A 24,101-nucleotide genomic window follows, 5' to 3' on the forward strand; every position below is an offset into this window, starting at 1 on the left:
CACCACAACGAAGACCCAACACAGCCAAAAATAGAATAAATAAAATAAATAAATTTAAATAAATAAATAAAAATAGAATAAAAGAACCCAATAAACCTATAAAAAAAGAAAAAAAAAACACGTGTTGAGCTTGTATGTATTCGAAAGACTGCCATAATGGGGGCTGTGGAGATGCCTGAGACATGATTCATGCCCACTAGGATATCAAACATCTTCCCAGGAGGGAGATGGGATTCCTCACAATGGTGGGGAGAAGGAGTGGCTGGAAATGTTTGAGTTAAAATTTGAAGGATGGGTAAATAAGACGGGGAAGTCACTCTAGAAGGACCAAATTGAGCAAAAACAGGAAGTGAACAATGTCCATGGATGGAACAATTTAAGCCACATTGTTAATAAATGATCATCTCCACCTTAGCAAGGGGTCCTGTATAGTGACAAGGCTGGAGGAAGATACTGCGGGATGGGGGCCATTTGTTATGTTCTCAAATCACAGTCTGGAGCACATCCGACTGGACAGGAGCAGGAGACGGCCAAGCGAAAGCAGACGGACCTTTACCTTCTCTGTGTTCTCCCAACTACTCGGCATTTTTTTTTTAAACAATGCTACTGTATTCAGTTTTAATCTTGTTTTTAAAAAAGCTTAAATCAACCATCCACACAAAATAACAAAACTTCACCTTGTGTGGGTGACTGCCTGTACTGATCAAATAACAAACTGCAGTGAACATGACATGTACAATTACAAGGTGCTATGTCAATGTCAAACACTTCCAGTATCCTTCCTCTGTTCCCACATACGGTTGGTCCTGAATTCTTTTATAGAGAGGAGTCCTGCACTGGCCCAGCTCTGAAACAGACCATGTACAGGAAAGGTTCACTGTGCCCACTCCAGGTCCCAGGTCTCTAGGAGTCCTCTTCTTATTCACAAACTAGGGTAATGTATGTAAGAGTTAAGACTTCCCTGGTGTAGCAGTGGCTAAGAATCCACCTGCCAATGCAGGGGACACGGGTTCGATCTCTGGTCCAGGAAGATCCCACATGCTGCGGAGCAACTAAGCCCGTGTGCCACAACTACTGAGACCATGTGCTGCAACTACTGAAGCCCGTGCACTTAGAGCCCGTGCTCCACAACAAGAGAAGCCACTGCAATGAGAAGCCCACGCACCCCGACAAAGACCCAATGCAGCCAAACATAAATAAATAAATAAATAGATAGATAAATTTATATATTTATTAAAAAAATAGGGGAATGTTCTTAGTCAAAGGCTCTTCTGTCCAAGGACAGGAGGGAGGGGATGAGAAGAAGAGCATCCTCGTGGCCTGACTAGAAGACAGAGCTATTGAGTCAGTGGGACGAGACGGGGAGAAGAGGAAAGAAATACTATTAGACTTGTTTCTATAGAACCAAACTCCTCACTGTTCTACATCACATAGAAAATATGTATTTTCCCAAACCCAGATGTAATGTGTTATTATCACTAAGAACAATTATCTTCTGGTGATTCATTGCCAGCAATATTTATATACTTATGAGCTGGATTAGAAAAATATGGTATCATTTTAGACTTAAGTGAGGATAGTAAGATAGCCCATCAGCCTCTCGTATTTGCTCTATAGGACAATATATTCCACTTTAATTTTCTTTTTATTGTTTCATATTCAGATAGAATAGGTCAATAGCTCAATAAGTGTCATTTTCTCATTTGGATAAAATCACAAAATGAGTACAGATTTCAGCCTCCAGGCACAAGAATGCCCTGAATTTCATAGCACGAAGCCCCCAGTACTATCACAGCCAGATGTGACAATATTATGTTCTATTACAAGAAATCATTAACGTCCTCGTTATCCCTTTTCCTTGTAGCAGTTTTCTTTAGAATGGCCCTTTGCTTTTAAATTTTAGTCTAAGTGGAAATTACTCTCAATGCAGCAATATGAGATTCACAACAAATCCTTACCATTATCTTGGACAATGAGTGAAAAAGGCCTCGAAGACTTATTGGTCCCGCACTCCCTCATGTCACAGAGTACCTGATACCTGGAGAGAAGGGCCTGGTTCAAGGTCACAATGAATCATTTTTAGCAGAACCAGAAGCAGAGGTGAAAGAGTAGTCATGCTGACATGAGCTGAGAGTGAGTGGGACGCAGCAGGAGACACAAGTGTGGACAAGTATTTTCAGCATCTTGTCAATGGAGGGGATGACGAGTAGAGTGGGGATGGGGGGAGGGGCACGCAGGAGGCACCATCTTTTTTTTTTTTTTTTTTTTGGCTGCGTTGGGTCTTCGTTGCTGCACATGGGCTTTCTCTAGTTGCAGCGAGCGGGAGCTACTCTTTGTGGTGCGCGGGCTTCTCATTGTGGTGGCTTCTCTTGTTGCAGAGCACAGGCTCTAGGTGCGCGGGCTCAGTAGTTGTGGCTCGCGGGCTCAGTAGCTGTGGCGCACGGGCTTAGTTGCTCCGCAGCATGTGGGATCTTCCCGGACCAGGGCTCGAACCCGCGTCCCCTGCATTGGCAGGCGGATTCTTAACCCACTGAGGCGCCATCATCTTTAATGGATGGGAGGTGTTAGGCTCCTTAATGGCCGAGGGAAGAAGGTGACAGAGGGAGGAAATGAAGACCCAGGAGCACAGCACTGAGAGAAGGAAGCTGTCTGCCCAGAACGTTGGAGGACATGGGGTCGGGGAACAGGGTGGGGAAGCAGTTTGCAGCCAAGGTCAGACGCCAGCACCTCTTGCTTAGAAACAAACAGACAAATCTCTTGCTGAGCAAACTAGAACTAGAAATAAAACCTGAGGGCACACCAGGTCAGTACTGAAAATAAATAATCAGCAGCCAGGTCCGAGTCTGTGGCCCAAGAGTCAGTTGCAGGGTATTAGGAGGACAGAGGACACTGGGAGCTGCTAGGTGATGCCGAGAGCTGAAGGGGTGAGATGCTGAAAGCCACAGTCCCCAGAAGGACATAAATACAGAGAAACCAAAGCTATCAAGGAGCTGGGAAGATGGAAATAGCAACAAGGAGAGAGCTGCTAGAAGGATCCAACGAATTCTGCCGAACTGTATTTTCCTTATATGGGACTAGAGTTTGTTTGGGGAGGACCACATTTACTGAGGATTGATATTCCAGAACAACCCATTTTTACCAATGAGGACAGGTAAGCACATGGGGGCGTTAAGCTCGTCGCCCCAGCTCACGGTGATAGGTGGTGCTGGGGATGAGACCCACACCTGGTCTGACCCCAGAGCCTCCAGTGTCACATGACCTTGCCTCCCAGTCCTACCAAGGTGACTGAACCAGGTTTATTCCATTAAACAGAATTTGCAACAGGAAGGAACAGGGGTGACTAGAGCAACACGTATACAATCTCAGCTTCCAGAGGCTCTACAAGCCCCAGCATGAACAGTCATGGACATAGGTGATGTTCCGATGAGGGATGCTTCCTCCCTACTCCCAAGTGGACAGACCTTGTTTTAAAATACAGGTTTATTATTATTTGGGTATGATAAGCCAATGGATTAGGAGACAGCTGACATTGAAAGGGTAGGTTGTTACTCACAATTCCCAAGAGGAGGGGCACACTATGCCATGGGCAGGGGTGGGGGGCACTTGGGAGAGCACCGGGGTCAGTCACAAGGCAGAGGGAGAGAGGGAACTGAGACAGGAGCTTTAATTGTGGTCTCTTTAAGAAGGAATAGGCAAGACAGGGCCAGCAGGCTCAGGTCTGGCTAGTTTGAATCATTTCAGGGCTCTGACGCATGGGGACTGTCCCTGGTTGTCTGGTACCTGGCCCTGGGGGGATTAAGGCAGGGGGAGAGTGACCCAGAGTGAGAGCCCAGTACAGGAGATGGTTGGGGTGCGGGCTCTGGATTGCTTGGTTTGCATTTGAAAGGTGTGCTCAAGGGCTAGTTATTTGCCATCTCTAGGAATTAGCTAACCCTGGGAGGGGTGGTCCCTCCAGGGTCAGCCTGGCCCCAGAGGTCAAAACATCAGAAGTACAGAAAATAAAAGGCGTGATTCATCCACATCTCCATTGGCATAACACTCCTGGCCTCAGCCAGGGAAAGTAAATGACTTGTCTGTTGGGAATTTGGAAGGAAACTGGGCATTATTTTTATCCTTCCCCTCTCAGGTGCGTTGCTGACTTCAGAGAGCACATCTTTCTTTCCATGAGTCCCGCGAGAAGCACAGCCACAGAAGCTTTGCCCAGTGGTGGAGGGCGGCGTGGCCCAGAAGTGCCTCTAACTGGAAGGGAAAAGAATGTCCACTTCTGTAGCTGAGTATCAGGAAGTCCGCTTGCCTGCAGAACCGAGCTGCATTCACCAAAGCCACTCACTCGGTAAAAACCCACCTGATATTTGGTTGTATTTCTCCAGTGTTCAGCACTCTGGTGTTTACTATTGTTCCAGGAACTTGTAAGGGTAACAACTGCAATTATACGGAAATAGATTTTGATCCTGAATATCAGTCAGTAAAACGGCTGGGACCCCAAATACCCTTTCTACCTGGCAAAGAAAACTGAGTGGCTCAAAGAATCTGGGCTGTCATTTAACTTCTTCTGCTAAGGTTTTATTGCCTTTTCTTTATGAATATGTGACATATTCCCTTGGGGGACACACAGCATCCAAAAGGACCCTTTTTACCACTAGTCACTTAATGACAGAATTCAACTCTCTTATCCATTAGGGTGAGTTTCTGACCTAAGACAGTCTAAGAATGATCAGCAATTCCCTGGGTCCTTACTCTTGCTTCAAGAATCTTAATCCCATGACCAACCATAAATCCTGAAGCCTTCTTCATTATTCCTCTCTGGCAGTTTACTACATCTTCTGAAATTGATCTCAATTTGGCATTCCCTGATGTGCCAGAGTCACCACGAGATGGTAGATTTCTCAATTCAGATGAAAAAGTGGTGGGGAGAAATGGGAGACTGTGGTTCGCTAGTTCATGTACTACATTTTGTTTACCATAAAGCAAGAAATTAACCCGACTTCTGAGACAGATTTACGCACCATAAAATATACATTTAAGTGTACATTTTGATTAATTTTGACATATGTAACCACAGTGTAAACCAAGGTGTAGAATATTTCCATCACTCTTTACAATAGCCCCTCCCTCACCCTTCACACAGAGGCAACTGCTATTCTGACTTGCGTCACCATAGTTTCATTTCGCTTGTTCTAGAACTTCATATAAATAAAATTAAATAGTGTGTACCCTTTTTTTGAAATTAAATTTCTTTTCTTTTCTTTTTTATTTTCTTTTTGGCTGTGTTGGGGCTTCGCTGCCGCGCGGGCTTTCTCTAGTTGCGGTGAGTGGGGGCTACTCTTCGTTGTGGTGCGCGGGCTTCTCATTGCGGTGGCTTCTCTTGTTGAAGAGCACGGGCTCTAGGCACATGGGCTTCAGTAGTTGTGGCACACGGGCTCTAGAGCACAGGCTCAGTAGTTGTGGCACACGGGCTTAGTTGCTCTGCAGCATGTGGGATCTACCCAGACCAGGGCTCGAACCCGTGTCCCCTGCATTGGCAGGCAGATTCTTAACCACTGCACCATTTTTTTAAAAATTTAATTTATTTTATTTTTGGCTGGAAATAGTGTGCACACTTTTGTGTAAGACTACTTTCATTAAATTTTTTTAGATTGATTCATGTTATTGCATCTATCAGTGATTTATTCCTTTTTATTTATTTTTTACTATTTAATTATTTATTTGGTTGCACTGGGTCTTAGTTGCAGCAAGTGGGCTCCTTTAGTTGCAGCAGGAGGGCTGCTTAGTTGTGGCACGTGGGATCTAGTTCCCTGGCCAGGGATCAAACCTGGGCCCTCTACATTGGGAGCGTGGAGTCTTATCCACTGTGCCACCAGGGAAGTCCCTATTCCTTTTTATTGCTGAGTAGTATTTCATTGTGTGGATGTATCATAATTATTTATCCAGTCTCCTGGTGAAGTACAAATGTGTATTCTCTCCTTTTGGCTATAGAGATGCTATGAACATTCATATACAAGTTTTTTTGTGGACATACATATTCATTTCTCTCGGGAAGGAGTTAAAATGATGTTATAGTGTAGATGTATGTTAACTTTATAAGAAACTGCCAAGGAATTTTAAAAAGTGGTTGTAACATTTCATTTTCTTGCCAGCAACCTATCAGCATTCTATTTGTTTCTCATTTTGCCAATATTTGATCTTGTCAGTCTTTTAAATTTTTGTCATTCTAGTGTGTACAACATGGTATCTTGTTGGTAGTATTAATTTGCATTTTTCTGAGAACTAATGATATTGAACATCTTTTCTTGAGCTTATTAGAGATTTTTATATCTTCTTTTGTAAGGTGCCTATTCAAGTTTTTAACTCACTTTAAAAAATTTTATTGTTTGTCTTCTTATTATTGAGTTGTGTAAGTTCTTTATATGTTCTAGACATGAATCCTTTGTTAGGTATATATATATTAAGGATATTTTCTCCTGATCTCTGATTTGCCTTTCCACTGTCTTAGAGGTAGTTTTTAAAGAGTGGAAGTTTTTGTTTTTTGATAAAGTGCAATTTAGAAATTTTCTTTTGTGTTTACTGTCTTTGTGTCCTAAGAAATTTTTGTCTACTTTAACCTCATAAATGTATTTTCCTATATTTTTTTATGATTATAGCTTTTATGTTTAGGGCTATGATTCATCTTGAGTACATTTTTGCATATGGAATGAAGTAGGGATAGAGATTAAATTTTTTGCCATATGGATATCCAATTGATACCTCACTGTTGAATTGATTTGGAATTTTGATTGAAAACAATTATACCGGGCTTCCCTGGTGGCGCAGTGGTTAAGAATCTGCCTGCCAATGCAGGGGACATGGGTTCAAGCCCCGGTCCGGGAAGGTCCCACATGCCGTGGAGCAACTAAGCCCATGCACCACAACTACTGAGCCTGCGCTCTAGAGCCCACGAGCCACAACCACTGAAGCCCATGTGCCTAGAGCCCGTGCTCCACAACAAGAGAAGCCTGTGCACCGCCAGGAAGAGTAGCCCCTGCTCACCTCAACGAGAGAAAAGCTCGCGCGCAGCAACAAAGACCCAGCGTAGCCAATAATAAAAAAAGAAATAAAATAAATACATTTATTTAAAAAAACAATTATACCATATATATTTAAATTTCTGGACTCTGTAATCTTTTCCAATGATCTAATCATCTATTTTTATCTGTATCATAATATCTTAATGTCTGTGGCTTTATGATAATCAAGTCATATAAGTCTTCCAATGTTATTCTTTGTTTCTAAGATTGTTTTGCCTCCTCTAGACTTTTGCATTTCCGTGTAAATTTTAGAATCAGTTTGTCAATTCATGCAAGAAAGCTTGCTGAGATTTTGATTGGGATAGTATCAAATTTATAAATTAATTCATAAAAAATTTATATATTAACATTATTGAGTCTTCCAATTCATGAAATATGGCATATTTTCTTCTACATGTTAGAAACTCCATAATATATTTTTATCATTTTGCTTTGCATAGTCAATTAACTTTTAAAGAATTTAAGAAAGAAAATTATAGTCTCTTACCTTTACCCACATGTTCACAACTTTCAAGACATTCCATTTTTCCTCTGGTATCATTTTCCTTCAGCTTTAAGAAGCTTCCTTTAGCATTTCTTGTAATGTATATCTCCTTGTGACAAATTTCCTTAGCTTTTGTTGATTGGAAAATATCTCACTTGGCGGACATGTAGAATACTAGGTTGATTTTTTCCCCCCAGAACTTCAAAGTACCATTCCATTAATACCCAGTTTCCACTATTTCTGATGAGATGTCTGCTATATTCTTATTGTTTCCCCTTTATGTAATGTGTCTTTTTTTTTTTTTTCTTTTTTTGTTCTGTTGCTTTTAAAATTTATTTCTTTATCTTTGGTTTTCAGCAGTATGACTGTGATGAAACTAGCTATGGTGCTATTTGTCTTTATTCTACTTGGGTTTCCCTAGGATTTTTGAATCTGTGCATTGCTGTTTTAATAAAATTTTGGGAAAAAAATCAGTCAATCAATACCTCTTGAAATATTTTCTGTGTTCTATTCATACTCTCTTCTCCTTTTGGTACTCCAAATACTCATAAATTAGACTGCTTGACACTGTTCCACGCTCACTAATGCTCTGTTCATTTTTTCCCAGTCTTTTCCTCTCTGTGTTTCAGTTTTGATCATGTTATTGACTTGCCTTCAAGTTTGCTAATCCTTTCCTCTGCTTTGTCCAATATGCCAATGAATTATTGATTTCAGATACTGCGTTTTTCAGTTAGGATTTCCATGATTTTTGTCAGTTTCCAAACATTTCCTGACATTCCATCTCTTCATCTACTTTATCTGCATTTTCCTGTAGACTTTTAAATATATTCAGCACCATTTAAAGACTTTACTTGCTAATTTAAAACATTTAAAGCATTTGTGGATCTGCTTATATTGATAATTTTTTCTATAGCCCATTGGACACATTTTCCTATTTATGTTTGTAATAATTTTGTGTTATATAATAGAAATTGCGGATTATGTGTTGTAGAGACTCTATATTCTGTTATTTTCTTATGAGAAGTGTTCACTTATGGTTTAGCAGGCAGTTAAATCATGGATGGTTCACCTTGAACTTGTCAAGGCTCTGTTTTAGGCTTTGTTGGGAGAAATGGATTTTAGTTTTCCCCTAGTCCTAGGACACACCCCCTGGTCCTGGAATGCAGTCCTCATTTCTAAGGCATGTCCTTTCAGGTTCCATAGAAAGCCAAGATGATACCAAGTCCTGCTTTCCTGGTATTCCAGTAGTTTCCCTGGGATGGGAATTAACTGAAGTCTCTGCTAAACTCAGGCTTTTGGCTCTTGTCTTTACGCTTGGCTCCTTGAAGTATTGCACTGAGACCAAGCCAAGCAGGACTCCTGTCTTGGGTCCTGTGCTTCAAGAGACCATGGACTTTAGAGCACTTTCCTCAAAATGTTCTAAATCCTCCTCTGGTGCCTGTGACTGGCTGGGGCCTAGTCGTGCTACCTTAGAGAGGCACCTCAAGCCTGGCCTGAAACCTGCATGGACCCGGATCCCCATTTCTCTTTTGGGGGCACTCCCTGAATCCCTACCATGCAGTGGGATTGACCAGAGTCCAAAAAGAACTCTAAGGCTTGCAATTATGGAGGTACCCTGGATCCTGCGGCCAGACCCTGGTTCCAGAGGAACAGCCTGTTAAATTGTTAAAATCAGTTTGGGATTTGAAGGAGGAGAATGGAGAAGGAAATAAATCACATCCTCTTCTTAGAAGATTCATTCTGACATCCCAGGGAGTACTGCAATAGTTCTAGGAACACTGAATAGAACTATATCAGGAGGTCTCTACCAGCCAGGCTTCAACAATAGCCATGAAGAAACTCCTCCATTATCTTTCTAGTCGCAAGTGTGTCCCTTGCTAGGTAGATTATACATATATGCAACGTTATTATTTTTTCTCCTTCTATTAGGCACATCATTCTGGGGACCTGTAGTTGGGGTCAGAGCCTTCCTGTCTCCTCTCCTGAAGGACCTCCACCACCCCAACCTTCAATGCCTGCTCAAGGATTGTCTTTCTTAAAAAAAGCTTTTCTTGGTTTTCTCTGTAAAAAAAAAAAAAAAATCCATCCTGACTTTTTCTTCTCTAATTCCTTTTGCATGTGTTGTCCATCCTACATAGTTAACATGTTACTATATAGCCCTGCTGTTCGTTTTCATCGAGTAGCAGCATTAGCAATAACAGAGAGCACAGACTTGGGTTCCAGACTTCCAAGATTAAAATTCCAGCTGTGCCACTCCCTAGCTGTGTCGCTTTGGCCAATTCACTCAATCTATGTCCCTTTGTTTTATCATCTGGAAAATGGGGATATAATGGTTCTTTCCTCAAGGGGTTATTGTGAAGATTAAATGAATTCATACATTGTTCACATCACTAGCCAAAGACCACGAGAAACTCACCTGCAGTCAGATTTGGGTTTATTACTTGGCTCAGCAGTAATAAAGAAGGTAATAAATAAATAATGACAAACAAAGGGAGACACTCACCATGTGAAGCTCTGGGGCAACACACAGCATCTCCAGAAGAGGCTCTCAGGAGAAGCTTGTTAAAGGACCTGAGCTTGTGTTAAGTCATTTTGGAGAGGGTTTAAGAAAGTGAACAATTGCTCTGGATTGAATCCTGTCAGAAAGCAGGGACAATTCCATGATTGAGTAGCTTGAATTTTTTTATCTAGAAGGTGCAGGAGCAAAGCTAAAGCTGTAATTGGTAAAGAAGCAGCAGTCACTCCTGTGAGCTGGGAGACAGGAATGTCTGGTTATTTTTGTGATTTGCATTATCCTCTTGTTTTTCTGGAGGAGTCTTGGTCTATCTCACCACATCACAGACACAGAGTGACCTCACTTGATGTTATTGCTCTCTGACATTTTTTATAGTTAGCAGATGACACCTTGGTGTCATGGTAGATAATATTTTCCTCGCTTTGGCCATGATGTACCAAGATGAGGTGTGTCTGGCTCAGAGTGCCAGACCAGCTACCAGCTACCAGAGCTACTCTTTTTTCTTTCCTAAAATATGTTTTTAGTACAGAATATGGCACAACATAGCTAATGCTATATATCTCTCCATGTAGTCTGGGATGTATATGCCTGTCTCCCCAGACATGCTATCATGACTGGTAGGCAGAGACACGCTTCACCTGCTCTCCATCTGCCACTGTGGTCACCCCCATGGGTACCACTTCCCAGGAGCCATCATCCCTCCCACAGGATGCAGCATGCCTTTGCTGTGGTCAAGCCACCAACTTTCTTTTTTTTATTTTTATTTTTTTATTTTTATTTTTGGCTGTGTTGGGTCTTCGTTTCTGTGCAAGAGCTTTCTCTAGTTGCGGCAAGCGGGGGTCACCCTTCATTGCGGTGCGCGGGCCTCTCACTATCACGGCCTCTCTTGTTGGGAGCACAGGATCCAGACGCGCAGGCTCAGTAGTTGTGGCTCACGGGCCTAGTTGCTCCGTGGCATGTGGGATCTTCCCAGACCAGGGCTCGAACCTGCGTCCCCTGCATTGGCAGGCAGATTCTCAACCACTGCGCCACCAGGGAAGCCCCCACCAACTTTCTCATGGTCGTTTTTAAGACTCATCCTTATTAAGTATCAAATCACACAGGGTATTAAGGTAGGCATTGTCTGATGATTATTAGACACACCTCATCTTGGTACATCATGGCAAAAGCGAGGAAAATATCATCTACCATGATAGGATTTTACCTATCTCTGTATTTCCCACACTATTTCCACATTATCTGACAAATCACTGTCTATAGGAGAGAATAAGATAGAATAGAATATGTAAATAAAGATGTTAACCTGCCACAGTCTGCAAAAGTACAGGATTTCCAAACACATCTCTCACATTTCATCTTTATGAAGGGATCAGGAGGCGGTGTGAGCATTACCTTTATAGCCATTTTCCTTTGACATCGTTACTCTTCTCCCTTAGAAGAAATTCCTTCCTCAGAAGCTCCTATCGTGCAGCTAATTCAATTTAAGATTCAGGTTGAGTGCTAAAGGAATATTTCAGTCACAGCTCTACATAGGACCCTGGTTGGCATCCACTGTTACTAGGGACCAAACACATCTAGTAAGACTCTTGGCTTGGGTTACTTTCCATGCTTGTTCCATAGTACTTATGTCTATTTGTGAAAATGGGTACGTTAATGCTCAGAGGGGAAAAAACCAGAATATAAAATTGTACTTACCTATAATGATAACATGTGAAAACAAGGTAACCACATAGATAAAATCCATTAAAGAACATGGAGAAATGGAAAATCTTCACTACTATAAGGTGTATCTGTCTATCTATGCAAAAAATAAGGAGAAAACTGAGTGATTATAAATCTGTGGGAATGGGCATGTATCTAAATATTCTGTAACAGTGGAGTTTTCCCTGAGGCCCACTCCTCTCAAATCCAGCGCCCTATGTTCCCACAACTCCTTATGCACACGACTGTAGAAATATTGTATTCTATTTAAACTAATTTGCACAAGTTGAACTTAGTTCCATTTTTAAGAGGAAAAAAATATTGTATTACAATTTTGTATTATAATGTATTATTTACATGCCAGTCTATGAACTCTTTGGGAGCAGGTCCCATCTCTTATTTATATTGAAACCTGTAAGGTGCGCACATACAGCTGAATGGGTGCTTAAGAGGCATTTGTTACTTAATGATTTAACTAGCTTCTCACATCACTCCACCTGCTGGCCTTAGCCTTGAAGTTCAGGAGCTGCTTTTAAGAGTTCCATAGCTTGATTTATGAGATACACTTGAAAACCTAGTCATACAGTGACAGCTTTGTGACAATAGATTTAAGAAAGGAACGGTGTCAATGACACTGGTAGTTGTCCTTTCCTATAATCTTTAAACATTTTTGCCCACGTGTCTCCTAAAATTTTTTGGAAAAACAATGTATTTTTAAGCTGACATCAGAAAAATTTTATTTTAAATTTAAATAGTTGCAAAGTATATTAGTTTAGAGTTTTAAATATAATTTAAAAATATTTATAGAAATTATAATAAATTATTATTATATTAGATAGTGTTGTACTGGATATATATAAATTTAAAATAGTAAAAAATAATTCTTTTAATTATTTCTGAAGGAGTATAAATACCATATATCCACTGAATTCTAATAACTACCAGAACAATTTGATATCCTCCAACATACATAAGTATGTATATGTGTATTTTTTTTTTAAAATTGGTGACCCCAAGATCTGATCAAAATAATTTCTTCTGAATTCAATTATGTTTATAAATATTAATAGGATAATATCAATCAAAATAAAATAATTATATGTTTTGATAACTACTAAGTGGAAAATACAAATTTTTATTAGAAATGCCTTTTAAATAAGTCGGGTAAAGTTATTTTTAGATTAGTTTATGTTTCCAAAAAAAAAAAGATTAGTTTATATTTCCATGGGTGAATATTATAAATTGCTATTGTAAGACAGTGTTCCTCATCAGTTTTATTCCTATTTTCATGTTTTATAGACAAAAATTAAGAAACACATAACGCAAGTAGATGGGAATAGAAGGAGTTTTGTTATAACAGTATCACTTTTTAAAATGTTCTTCTTCTGATCTGAATACCTAACGTAACAGTGATCAATCTTTTTATTTCTTTTTTGATGATTAGCTGACAAAGGGATTCGTTGCACCTTTAATATTCTTGAAAACAAAGTATTAGAGACCATCTGACTTGCAAAAGCATTTATTTCTAGTCTTTGGTGTCATTTCCTTTCTTAGTCTCTGGGACGATACCAAAAAGGATTAACCTTAAGTTATTCAATACCTACTAATTACACCTGCCATTCTTTCCCTTGGAGACATTTATTTAACCCAGTCTAGTGGAGAGGTTAAGAAAATTGAAATTTTGTTCATTTCAAAACATCATTGTCATTTTTTAAAAAAGAAATACTCATTATGCGTTTGTAAAAGATTTTCTTCAGAACACTGTTTAAGATTTACCTTATGGAAACTATGGAAAATTTTCACTGTATAACCTAAATACCAAATCCAATCCCTACTGTCAAACAAATCAGCAAAACCAGAATAACATGTGCCAGAAACATTGTCCTTGATTTTCCAATTCAAATAAACTTTACTTATATGCATTTCTATGTCCCCCCCTCTTACTTCTGAATCCTAATTCTAAGAGAGTGATAGACAGACAGATAAGAGAGATAAAGACACAGACCTCTGTTGCTGTGAGAGTACAATACCTCTCCCTGCCCTCTTTATTTCTTAGGATGCTCTCTTTGCTTTGCTCTCAAAGACTCTTCTTCAAAAGCAATAAATTCTTCCACAAAGACCAGAGGATGGAAAAGATAAAGGCAGGCAGACAAAAATAGTCAAATATGTATATGTATAGCTGATTCACTTTGTTATAAAGCAGAAACTAACACACCATTGTAAAGCAATTATACTCCAATAAAGATGTTAAAAATAAATAAATAAATAAAAATAAAGGGGGGAAAAAAACCCCCCAAAAACTCTATGGCTCCACTCAACAACATAGCTGTATTCAAAATATTTATGATATTGGCCCAAATCAATCATTTCTAGTACCATGCTTTGCTCTTAAGGTAAATATGCATAATATACGAAAAGACTAGAATCCCCACCAGGATAGTTCTGCTTTAATAAAAGAGGCTGTGTGATACCATTATTTTGACTTGTCCCTTTGGTTATATCCTAGAGGGTTTTTATTTTTATTTATTGTTTTAAATTTTATGTGGGATCCTAGTTCCCTGACCAGGGATCAAACCCGCATCCCCTGAACTGGAAGTGCAGAGTCTTAACCACTGGACCACCAGGGAAGTCCCTATCCTAGAGGTTTTTAGATCCCCCGGGCAATGCACCATAGTAAATTTCAGGGTTGGTTATGGGCGTGTGGTTCTATATTGCAAAGTGGGCAGAGGGCAGTTTTAAAAGCAGGAGTGGTTAAAGAAGACTGGTACTATGCTTTTTAAAGCAGATCACTTTTAGATGGACTACATAAATGGAAGTCACACTGGAAAATGATTTCCAAGACTCCCCTGGAAAGTCTCCATGAGCCCCTGCAATCACACCTCACCGTGGTTGGAAAGTACTGACCCTCTTAATAGCCATTCTTCTCTTCGTTATTACTAACAGAATCCCAATTTCCCTTGGGGTGGCATTGTACACAGCTAAAATATTCACCTGGCCAAAGCGCTTTGCATTATGACCCATTTTTGCTGATGAAATCTAAGCTGGGGTGGCTGGGGGATGGCCTTGTCTTTGGAGCAATGGTTTTTCCGATAAAATGGGACCAACTCAGCTGGCATACCCCCTGGTCTTTCACTTTCCCCTCCTTTATCTTTTTGGAAAGCAGACACACCTTCTGGAGGTATAGCAGCCATCTTATAACCAGCAGAACAAAGCCACGTGTTCATAAAGGGGAACAGATTAATGGAAGGAGCCTGGATCCGGGTTGACAACCTTGGGAGCTGCTCCAGCCCCATGCTGCCTACATCTAGATTTCACTGCATGAGAAAAATAAGCCCTACTTGTCATCTTAAAGTAGGAATAATAACATAACGATTTAATTGTTGTGAGAAAGGCCTTCGTTATCACGTAAAGTGCTCTGGGCAGTGCCTGGCACGTCATATTTCTGTGATATGAGCAATGAAGAAGTCTGGAAAAGTCTTAGTTCTCTGTGCTGGGTTGGGGGCGGGGTGAAGGTGGGGAGGGAGCTATCTATTTAAAGATGACATTGCACGAGGTCCCGACGCTTGTGTAGAAATGAGACGTCCAAAAATCCTGGAGGTGAGAGCTCTGGGGAGAGGTGCCGGCAGGAACAGGTCTTGAGGTGGGAAAAGTGGCCTCAGGTCCAGGCAACGACAAAAGGCCAGAGTGGCTGCAGCAGAGGAGCAGGGTGGGGTGGGGTGTGTGTCAGGATGTGAGGTCAGAGAGGGTGCCGGGGCCAGTCAGGTAAGGCCGGGAGGGCCTGGGCAAAGAGCTTGGATCTTTTTAAAATACAAGGGAAGCCAACTGAGAATTGAGAAGAGAAGAGTGACATCATCTGACTTAAGTTTTCAAAAGATCAGTCTGGCTCATAAAGAACAGATTTGTGGTTGCCAAGGGGGAGGGGGCTGGAGGAGGGATGGATTGGGAGTTTGGGATTAGCAGATGCAAACTATTACATAAAGGATGGATAAACAACAAGGTCCTACTGTAGAGCACAGGGAACTATATTCAATATCCTGTGATAAACCATAATGGAAAATAATATGAAAAGGAATGTATATACATATGTGTAACTGAATCACTTTGCTGTACAGCAGAAATTAACACAACATTGTAAATCAACTGTACTTCAACAAAATAAATTTTAAAAAAAGATGAGTCTGGCTGAGGTGTGACATATAGGGTCTGATATATAGGGGGCAAGGGCAGATTCAGGAAATCAGTTAGGGGGCTGCAACAGTAATCCAGGCAAAAATGAGAGCATTTTAGATGAAAGTGGTAGAAATGGAAGTGATAAACTGTGATGACATTCAGCATGTGTTCTGAAGGCAGGGCCTGGAGGATCTGCAAACAGACTGACTACGTGGTGTGAGGGAAAGGGAGAAATCAAAGAGGACGCCCCAGGCTTTGGCCTGAGCCAGTGGGTGTGGAAATGGCCCATCCTTCCAAAGGATGATGATCCTTTTAACCAAGATTGGGAACGTTTCAGTCACCATCCAGTTAGGAGAAAGAAATCATACCAGCTATTTTAGCACAGGTAATTGAATATAACAATTTAGTATTGGGTTTCCCTGGTGGCGCAGGGGTTGAGAATCTGCCTGCCAATGCAGGGGACACGGGTTCGAGCCCTGGTCTGGGAAGATCCCACATGCTGCGGAGCAACTAGGCCCGTGAGCCACAACTACTGAGCCTGCGCGTCTGGAGCCTGTGCTCCGCAACAAGAGAGGCCGCGATAGTGAGAGGCCCACGCACCGCGATGAGGAGTGGCCCCCGCTTGCCGCAACTAGAGAAAGCCCTCGCACAGAAACGAAGACCCAACACAACCAAAAATAAATAAATAAAATTTTAAAAAAAAAATTAAAGAAATAAAAAAAAAATTTAGTATTAGAAAAAAAAAACCGTAAGGGACTTCCCTGGTGGTCCAGTGGTTAAGACTCTGAGCTCCCACTGCAGGGGACGCAGGTTCGATCCCTGTTCCGGGAACTAAGATCCCACATGACGCACGGTGCGGCCAAAAACAAAAAAACAAACCAAACCAAACCAAAACCAAAACAAACCCAACCCCTAGGTATTAAAGAGCTAAAACAGCAAAATGCACACTAAGGCACCACCAAATTATGCCTGCAGGAAGCAGCTGCCACTCCCGAGGCTGGGAGAACAAGAGAATAGGTTGGAATCGTTATCACTGAGAAGCCTGGAAAAGGGATCCCACGGAGCTGAAAGTAGGATGCGCGGAGCGTGCTGCTTTTTGCTGTTGCCTCTCAGCTTAGATGACGAGCCCTGAAGAGCTAGGACCCAGGCCCCTGAGAAGGGGGTGCCGGCTGATGGCTGCTGTTGGTTTCTCTAATGAGATCCGGAAAAACGTCAAATTGGAATCACTGCAGGTGTTGCATGAACAGCCCCTGCCAGGTAAAAAAACAAAACAACCCGTGACGAGAACAGGAGGCCCAAAGAAGAGAAAGCAAACCAGAAATAGGAGGCAAACAGGAAGAGTCCCTTCTTCCTCCGGGCTTGACGGCTCCCTCTAGCGCCCCCTATTGGCAGAGCCGCACAAGCGCAGCTGGCGAAGCCGAAATGGGGTTTGTGGAGTCCCAGCCAAGCATCACAAAACAAGAGAGAGAAGGGTGGGGTTCAAGCTGAGAGAGAGTTGAACAGCTGACACAGAGAACTTGATTTGGGGGTCCCATTTAGGTAGGAAGAATTCTATTTGATGGATCCATTACGATGCCCATGGAGGTGTGAGGAGACAATGGTTGTATAATCAGGAGGGCAAAGAGAGGTTGAAGCTGAGATAGAAACCTGAGGGTCAACTACCACCATGCTTGATTTGTATCCATAAACAAAAGGAAGCAATGTAAGGTGTTAAAAACTAGGCCCTCAACGTCTAATGCTTTCCGTGCTGAGCTGTACAAAAGCATGCCATATGTCAGTTCAGATAAGTTTTCTTTTTGCTTAAAAATTTGATAGTGTGGGATTTAGCAAAAATAGAACAATCTGGATAAAATGTTTCCATCTGGCAAAATAAGTTTAGGGCTTGGTGCAATGGTGGGAACAACTTCTCAATGTCCTCTACTCCAAGATCCTTCTTTTGGTGAGGGTTATATATAAATGATTCCAGAAACATAGCTGTCCACTCCATTTGTCTTGATTTAGAGGATGAAAATTTTCTTCCATGGCATTTTTGGGTAAAATATAGCATTATACAAAAATCAAAACATTCATAAATTTCTTAAACTGAACTAAAATGATATGGGATATATTAATGAGATATTTTCTACTCACATCATCACCATTTGAAAGGACCTTAAAACACTTTGCAAAGGCTCCAAGTAATTAATCATTACAGGAAACCTAGACATTGATAGAAGCAGATATTATAATTCCCCATGATAATTACAGAAGGAGCAAGACATTATGCATCTTCCAGAGGCCCAAGGGTTACCCATTTTAGGATTTAGTGATCACACTGGTCTGGTGTTGCAGTGGCCCACCATGAGTTTATAGCATGGAAGATTAAAGAGTGTCCTAGAAAGAACTCATCCACAAAAAGAGAGTTGGCACAAGGACTTCCCTGGTGGTCCAGTGGTTAAGACTCCCCGCTCCCAATGCAGTGGGCCCAGGTTCCATCCCTGGCCAGGGAACTAAGATCCGACATACTGCAACTAAGCCCATGCACCGCAACTACTGAGCCCACAGGCTCTAGAGCCCATACGCCGCAACTAGAGAAGCCCGCGCGCCTCAACAGAGACCCAGCGCAGCCAAAATAAATAAATAAATTAAGTAATTAATTTAAAAAAAAAAAGAGAGGGAGAGTTGGCACAGCTCTGACCAGTATTACAGCCTCGGTCATAGTAGAGGATGGGAGACTGAAAAGTATAGTCTGCCACTAGGCTGTTCTCCATGGATTCATCTCTGAGTTCTAGAGAGAGGTGTATGGCAAATAAAACTTAACACTTCCTCACTCCAAACTCTGTAAGACATTTGTCTTATCAACTGAGCATTTATTGCATTTTTTTCTGCCCAGCGTTCCTTATTCCCCTCTTCTGATAGTACTACTTTCTCTTCTTTGTGGAATTGCCTATCTTTTGTGAGAATTGAATGGTGTTCCCAGCCCCAATATCTTATCCTTCAACTGCAGTGATTGACCCAAGGAAGGGTGGCTGACCCAAACTGAACGATATTGTGTCCTTGGTGAGTTTTTATATATGGCTGTTGAAAGAGAGAAGCAGTGTCTTTCCTGCTAAGCTGGAATGATGTAAGCCTGGGTCAGTTGGAGACCATTTCTCATCAAACCCATCACACTTGCCCAGGAAGGAAATCTCTTCACAGTAGGAGGGAATGAGGCAGACGGAGAGAGAAATGGAGGGCTTTGAAATGGTCAGAGATGGAGACCAGGGAAGAAGGGAGAGAGTTAGAGTGAGAGGGAGATAAAGAGGGAGAGAAGCGGGGGTGGGTGGGTGGAGAGAGAGTGATTCTAATATTGTAAAGCCTGTGAACACTCTAAAACCATATTGTAGATTTTCTGGTTATATACGATCTCATACATTCCCATTTTCTAAAATTCGGAGAGCTGTTTAACAGAGATTAACATAAAAGTAGAGGAAAGGGATTTTCCTGTAACACCAGAAGTATTTGGCCCTATGGGGCCTCTATAGGATGTGGCCAAGCTCTAGTAACTCAAGTGCTCCGACACATTAACAGCATCCTCAGAGGGATGCACCCAGAAGAACTCTACGGGGGGAGACCCGTGCTTGAGAATTGGCAACTGTAGAAAGTGTGTTAGCAGCATCAAGAAGCAACATAAGTGGTTCGAAAGGGTGCAGGAAGCTTTGGAGGAAGTGAGCGGTATCGTGCCTTTGGCACACATGGGAGGACTCCTGACATTGACCCAGTCACACTCATCCTTACAAGTTTATAATCACTGATGTACCCAGCTGTAGACACGTCACTAAGAGGAGGTTGGGCAGGTTTCAAAAGAGAAGAGGAGAAAATGATCAGACCCCCATGAAAGCTTAAGTGAGAAAACGTCTGAGGCCTCAGAGAAACAGATGGGAGCAGGAGCAGGTCATTTAAGGGCAACAGCATTTGTGGTGGTCATAGCTGTAAATGTGACCCTGCTTTTACTCTCGGACTGAAAAGTTCTGGGAAGAATGAGTTATACAAAGCTTCACTTTCCCAACTGGCAAAAATAATAATAATAATGATGATGATGTCCACGCTAAATATGAGAACAATGTGCCCATCTTGAATCATGTGGAGATATAAGACTCACTGAGCTACCAGAACTAACATGAGAACAATAAAGCTAGAAACAGGTGCTAAGCTTGTATCCTTGGGAGGCTTGTCAAACACTGAGCTGGGCCCAAGGTCAGGAGCAGAGTCAACATCTAGAGGGAACAGAACAGTCAGACTGTGAGGAATGATCCGAGGACAGAGCTGGCCGGGGCTGGCAGAATAAGTGAAGTCCCCACTTGTCCAGACAAATTTACTGTAGCAAGGTCACTTTAGAGTCCCTCACATGGTGAAAGGGCAAGGGCCTCAACCCAGAATCTGAGTTGAAACAGGTTTACTTCCAAGCCAACTCGTAGAGGAAGAACTCTATAACTCTCTAAGAGTTAGAAGATGATTTCCTAATCTCGTCTTTCTAGTTCTCTACTGAAGCTATAAAGCAAGACTATTTTTCTATTTTTGATAATGAGGATAAAATGAGAGAGGGTGAAAGCACTTTGAAAAGCTGAATGCTTTTAAAAAATAAGAAATCTTTATAAATAAGTCACTAATTAGTGTCATGGGGCAGCACCCTACTACTTGGGTGAACACTATCTCCCTCCCCTTTCTCCATCTCTTTCCTCTCTCCTCTTGGCCAAGGCACTTTCATTTCTTTGTCACATTATATAAGCAACACATATATAGTTGGTGCATTCACACACACAAGCGTAACACACACGCACACACACACATCATGGCTGACACTCATCTAATCCAGTCTGCACTGGTGTAGGAGTGGCTGCTTGTGGCTTATGTCTGTTCTGATTGACAATGTCCTTGAAGTGCCACTGGTCAATTTTTAATGTCATCCTCATTTGTATGTATTGTGAGATATAGATATAGATATAGATATTTGGGGTTTTTTAATTGGAAAAGAGATGAACTATTACTATTAAACTTACTACTACCCCAACATATGCCCCACCCTCAACCTGAGACCTTTTGGTTTGGAGTTGAGGAACAGTTTACTGCTCAATTTGTTCTAGAACATCCTAAACAGAAGCAGTATTAAAATAAATAGTGGGGCTGCAAACAGGATTGATATTGCTGGTACTCTTTTAAAATTTACTAATTGTTGACAGGCATTTAGGCCATTGACAGGAGAACTTGAAGAGAAGCTAGTGATTCATGGGTAATCTCTCCTCCCCTGGCTGCCCTGATCTTTAAGTGGAAGTTGAAATTTCTTTAGAAATGTATTCTTTCACACTTGCAGAGATGTGTTCTCTTTGTGTTAGAAAATGAACTTTTGTAAGATGTAAGGATGAGAATGTTGTATCTTTGCCAACATATAACGCTGATAAAGGATTCGATTTAAGGAGTTTAGTTAATTAAATCATTAACGCATGTGAGAAAACTCGTAATGACTCAAATATTTTGGATCAGGGAATTCAACAGCATTTTACGATGCTTTTAATTAGAGCAGACACTGTGAAAGATGTTTCAGTTTACAACTACCACCATAGTCAGTAAAATAAAATAGATCCTGGTAGTAAGAGCAATTGTCCCCATGTTGTCATGAAAAAGATAATGGCTCCAAACAGCCAGTTAGTTGTGGAAATGCTCTTTAAATAACTACCAGTTGTTATTTTCCTTCTGAAACCTTGTTACTCTGAAATGTAAACGAGTAATTAATGATCCAATGAAAGAGAGATTCTTGTCACTACAGAAATTCTCGTTGTAAATGAATTGGGCTTCAGCTAGTCACAGGGAAGATGTTAAGTTTTTAACAAAAATGTAGGGAACTTGATTTTACTTAGAAGAGAAACTGAGTTAATTCTGAATATATGCTGGCTTTGAAAAAAATGATAATAATAGAAGGAAAGATATAATACCTTAAAACAGTCTTTCAGGGACTTCCCTGGTGGCACAGTGGTTAAGAATCCACCTGCCACTGCAGGGGACACGGGTTCGAGCCCTGGTCCGGGAAGATCCCACATGCCACAGAGCAACTAAGCCTGTGTACCACAACTACTGAGCCTTTGCTCTAGAGCCCACGAGCCATAACTACCGAGCCTGCGTGCCACAACTACTGAAGCCCGTGCACCTAGAGCCTGTGCTCCACAACAAGAGAAGCCACCGCAATGAGAAGCCCGTGCACCGCAACGAAGAGTAGCCCCCGCTCGCCGCAGCTAGAGAAAGCCTGGGTGCAGCAACGAAGACCCAACGCAGCCAAAAATAAATAAAAAACAAAACAAACAAAAAAAAACAGTCTGTCAGCTTGAAAGAAGGAAAAGGAGCCAATCACACAAATTACATAAATTGATTTAAGAAAAAATAAAAAACCTCACAGACCTAAAATGAGAGATGGAATCAGTAATCGAAAACCTCCCAACAAAGAATAGACCAGGATGAGATGGCTTCATTGGTGAATTCTACCAAACATTTTGAAAAGAATTAATCGCAATCCCTCCAAACTCCTCCAAAAAATAGAAGAGGAGAGTTCTTTCCTAACTCATTCTATGAGGCCAGTATTACCCTAATACCAAAACCAGATAGAGGTATCACAAGAAAAGAAATTATAGACCAATATCTCTTATGAATACAGATGAAAAATTTCTCAAGAAAATACTAGCAAACTGAATCCAATATCATATTAAAAGTGTTATACACGGGGACCAAGTTGGATTCACTGCACCATGAATACAATGGTGGTTCAAAATAGAAAATCAATCAATGTCATAGGCCACATTAATAGAATAGAGTAATAAAACATGTGATCATCTCAATTAACACAGAAAAAGCATTTGACAAAATCGAACACATTTCCATGATAAAAGCATTCAGAAAGCTAGAAGTAGAAGGGGACTTCCTCAAGATGATAAAGAGTGTTTATGAAAAACTCACACCTAACATCATAGTAAATGGTGAAAAATGGAAAGCTTTTCCCCTAAGATCAGGAAGAATACAAGGATGCCTGCACTCATCACTGCTGTTCAACATTGTAGTGGAAGTTCTAGCTAGAGCAATTAGACAAGAAGAAGAAATAATAGGAAAGGAAGAAAGAAACTATCTCTATTCACATATGATATGATCCTATATTAAAAGATCCCAAATAATCCACAAGGAAGCTACTAGAAGAGTAACAATAAACAAATTTAGCATAGTTGCAAGGTACAAAATTAACACACCAAAATCAGTTTTGTTTCTATACACCTGCAACTAACAATCTGAAAAGAGAATTTAAAAAGCAATTCCATTCATAATAGCATCGAAAAGAATAATATACTCAGGAATAAATTTAACTGAAATTTATTTCATTTAAATTATTTTATTTAAATTTATTTCATTTAAATTTATTTCAGTTTTCACTTATAACCTGAAAACTCCAAAACACTGCTGAATGTAATTAAAGAAAATCTAAATAAATGGAAAGACATCCCATGTTCATGGGTAGGAGGACTTAATATTGTTAAGATGTCAATAGTACCCAAAGCAATCTGCCATTTCAGCTTAATCCCTATCAAAATTCCAACAGAGAAAATAACAAACAAATAAATGTACGTAGTAATTTCTGTTAGTGATAAATGCCATCGAGATAACAGAACCAGGCAATGTGATGGGACTGACTGGAGAAAAGGGTAATTTAAAGTGAATGGTCAGGAAGGGCCTCTTGAGGGTGGTATGGAAGTCAGAGTGATGGGAAGGGGTAAGCCCCACAAATATAAGTGCAGATTCTCAAAGCTGATTTCATTACAACTCTTAGGAAAAACATGGCTTCCATACTGATACAACGTACATAACTGAAAATCACAGTGGATAACAGAAATAAAGATCTAAGACTTTAATTATTAATTTGCTGAGCTTCTTACATTTTCAGTTAATGGGAGGGAGATTGTGTAACTAATTCAAAATAGTAGATAATCTAACAGGCTTTGGAGAGCAGTTAAAATACACACACACGCTCATGTATAAAAAGCACCTGCCGTGTTCACATACAAGCACCTTCCCTTTGGCTTGGACTCCATGGTGAGCTGCCAAAGCACCAGATGAACAATGGCAATGATTCAATGGTTGTGAATATTCTCCAAAATAAAATTCATATAATGGCCAC

At 40.9% G+C, this 24,101-nt stretch overlaps 1 protein-coding gene and 1 long non-coding RNA gene across 2 annotated transcripts in view; one reads left to right on the plus strand and one right to left on the minus strand.

The window, feature by feature from the left end:
* MAP3K21 (mitogen-activated protein kinase kinase kinase 21) overlaps nucleotides 1-24,101 on the minus strand; it is a 134,098-nt gene that overhangs the window by 18,245 nt on the left and 91,752 nt on the right. The window lies entirely within an intron of this gene.
* On the plus strand, nucleotides 1,254-16,345 carry LOC309635912. Its single transcript, XR_014249102.1, has 2 exons — nucleotides 1,254-3,151; nucleotides 4,127-16,345. It is a non-coding gene; the product is annotated as an uncharacterized lncRNA (long non-coding RNA).

The sequence above is a fragment of the Balaenoptera borealis genome, assembly GCF_965194805.1.
Source record: "Balaenoptera borealis genome assembly, chromosome: 10".
In the NCBI taxonomy this organism is placed as follows: domain Eukaryota; kingdom Metazoa; phylum Chordata; class Mammalia; order Artiodactyla; family Balaenopteridae; genus Balaenoptera; species Balaenoptera borealis.